The sequence below is a fragment of the Parus major genome, chromosome 20 (genome assembly GCF_001522545.3).
Source record: "Parus major isolate Abel chromosome 20, Parus_major1.1, whole genome shotgun sequence".
Taxonomy (NCBI): domain Eukaryota; kingdom Metazoa; phylum Chordata; class Aves; order Passeriformes; family Paridae; genus Parus; species Parus major.
Window position 1 is genome coordinate 13,568,698 of NC_031788.1, and position 2,891 is coordinate 13,571,588.

Sequence of the window (2,891 nt, forward strand, 5' to 3'; positions counted from 1 at the left end):
TGGTGGCTGGCACAGGCTGTCCCCTGTGGCCTGTGGAGCTCAGGGTGATGCCAGGGGAGCAGTTTGGCCATTGCAGCTTGGCCAGAAAGGTTTGGGACACCCCAAGGAGCAGCTTGGCCAGGGAAGTTTGGGACACCCCAAGGAGCAGTTTGGCCATTGAGGTTTGGCCAGGGAGGGTTTGGGACACCCCAAGGAGCAGTTTGGCCATTGAGGTTTGGCCAGGGAAGTTTGGGACACCCCAAGGAGCAGTTTGGCCATTGAGGTTTGGCCAGGGAGGTTTGGGACACCCAAGGGAGGCACTGCTGGAACCTTTCCCAGGGGTGCAGTCCCTCAGCTCCACCGTCCACACAAACACAGAGGTGCCCTGGGATGCAGCTTTGCTGCTCTGCACCTACTGGTGCTGCCAGGCTATAAATAGGATAAAACAGAAAGATTTCTGGAAACCCACTTGAAAATCAGAACTGTGTTTGTTTTATTTTCAGTTTCATCCCTAAATAAACAAAGATCCATGGAATGTGTGGAATCTGCAGTGGTGCCTAAATCAGCCTTCTTCATTTGTATCTTTTCCTTTCAACTTCTGAGGTACATTTTTATGCAGATAAAAAAGAAAAAAAAAATCAATGTTACTTCCATTCTCCTTAAGCCCATTTTTGTACTTTTCCATGACAAATTATTCTTTTAATTTGGAGTCTGGGAAAGAGACTGAAAAGCTATTTTTCTAAAAGCTGAAACCTCATTGTCAAAGTAAAATGAAATCATCCAGTCCCACAAATCCAGAGTTTTTTGTGAGTATAACCCTCTAAAGAAGCAGTGGTGGAGCTGTTGTTGGGAGCCAGTGCAGCAGGCAGTGATGGTAACGAGCTGCCAGTGACAGAAGCAAGCAGAGATAATTTAGCACACATCTCTCTTTATTCTTGCTGTTTGAAATGGCCTGGTCTCTATAGCAGCACCACTGTGGGTAACTATTGCCTTTGTTTCCTTTCCTCCTGTAGGTAAATTTACTTTTTCCTCTTCAGATAGCAGCTCTCATCCCAGACTCTGCCTCTCGTGGGTCACGTTCACCCTGGACTGAACATCTCACAGGAAGCTTAGAGAGGAAAATACTGCATTAAGGAAAATGAAAGCACACCTAAATCTGTTGTTATTATTATTGTCTCTAACCAGAAAGTGTTACAGGCAGAAGAAAAACCAAATCTGGGAGCCAGTAGGAGCAGAGTCAGCCCCAGCTGTTCTGAGCTTGTTCTGTGGCCCAACATTCATCCCTCCAGGAGAGTTTGTGACTTACCTGTCTCAGCCCTAAGCTGGGAGGCAGCATTTTGCAGTTTGGGTTGCAGAGTTTTGATTTTGTACAGCACAGCTGGGGCTCCTCCTGTCCCAGAAATCCCCTTTTCCAGAGCAGCTCTCTGGTGGGGCTGATGCCTGGGACTGGTGAGTCTGGAACCCCTGGGGAATCCCTCCCCAGGAACAGCAGCTCTGCCCAGGGAAGCACTCTTGGGGCTGCCAAGGACAGTGGAATTGTGCTCTGGCCACCCTCTCCTGGCCCAGCAGGACAGGGACACCCTGCCTGGCCCTGCATTTGCTCAGCTCCACGCTCCAGGTGGTGTTCCCTGTCTCCTCCTCCCTCCATGGATCACCCCCTGGCATCCTGCCTCCCTTTGGCATCACTCATTATCACTTCAGCTTGATGAGAAGCTGCTTGTGAGTCATGGCAGGGAGGAGTTTTGAGGTTCTAGAGGTTCCATTTCTACCTGCCAGCCTTGGGGCTGGGGAGAGACAAACCAACCTCCCCTGCTGGAACTCTGTGCCAGGATAGCTTCCTTTTATTATGCAAAACTGTAAACAGTGAGAAGATCTTGCATTCAGGAGGAGTGCAGGTAACTCGGGGATGGATGTGATGAGGCTGTTGAAATAAGCTTTATTTACTGGAAGGGATTTTCAGGAGGGATTAGGAATTAAAAACACAATAAACTCTGCTCAGGGCAGCACACTGGGAAGCTGGGCTAGAGGAGAGAAGTAAGAAATCTGCCATAGGAGCACTCACAGGGAGCACAACACAGCTTCCTCTGGAATATCAGCAGGAGTGGAACTATCCAGGCAGCACAGAAAAACTTGGGAAGCTTTTGCTGCCCAAAATAACAAGAATTAGCTCTCGTGGTAGAATGCTGCAAGATTTTAGCATCACTGGAGGGTTCATTTCAAAGCCTGGGAGCAACAGAGCAGGTGGGAATGGGCTGTGGGATGGACAGGTGGGAATTCCCTGGGATGGACAGGTGGGAATTCCCTGGGATGGACAAGGAAGGAATTCTGCTCTCTCACAGGGGTTTAGGGCTGCAGCTTCCCATGAAGACAAAACCATTGCATCAGCTCTTAAGGAATAAGTGTGGCTCACAGCAGGACACAGAAGCATTTTCCAGGAATTAGAAAAGTTATCCATTGACTCAGAACAAGTCATACCCTTGAGTGCAGCAAATAATTATCCCTGCCCACAATGCGGCATCAGGGAAGTTTTTAACCAGTCATTATGTGGTGGCTTTCAGAGGGAGCTAATTGGATGTCTCCAGGTCAGTGCCTAAGGACTTCTACTTCCAGCTAGAGTGGAAAAGAGCAGCTGTAATTTCTGTAATTAAAACACCCCCCTGCCAGCCCCCAGCCCAGCGAGCTCTGCAATTGCCCTGCTGGAACGGATCTGCAGGACAAGGCCAGGCCAGGGAGTCAGCACCTCTGCTCAGCCCAGCCCCAGCCCTGCAGGCAGAACAGCCCTGGCTGTGTCCCTGTCCCATCCCTGTCCCATCCCTGTCCCTGTCCCATCCCTGTCCCATCCCTGTCCCATCCCTGTCCCTGTCCCATCCCTGTCCCATCCCTGTCCCTGTCCTGTCCCTGTCCCCCTGTCC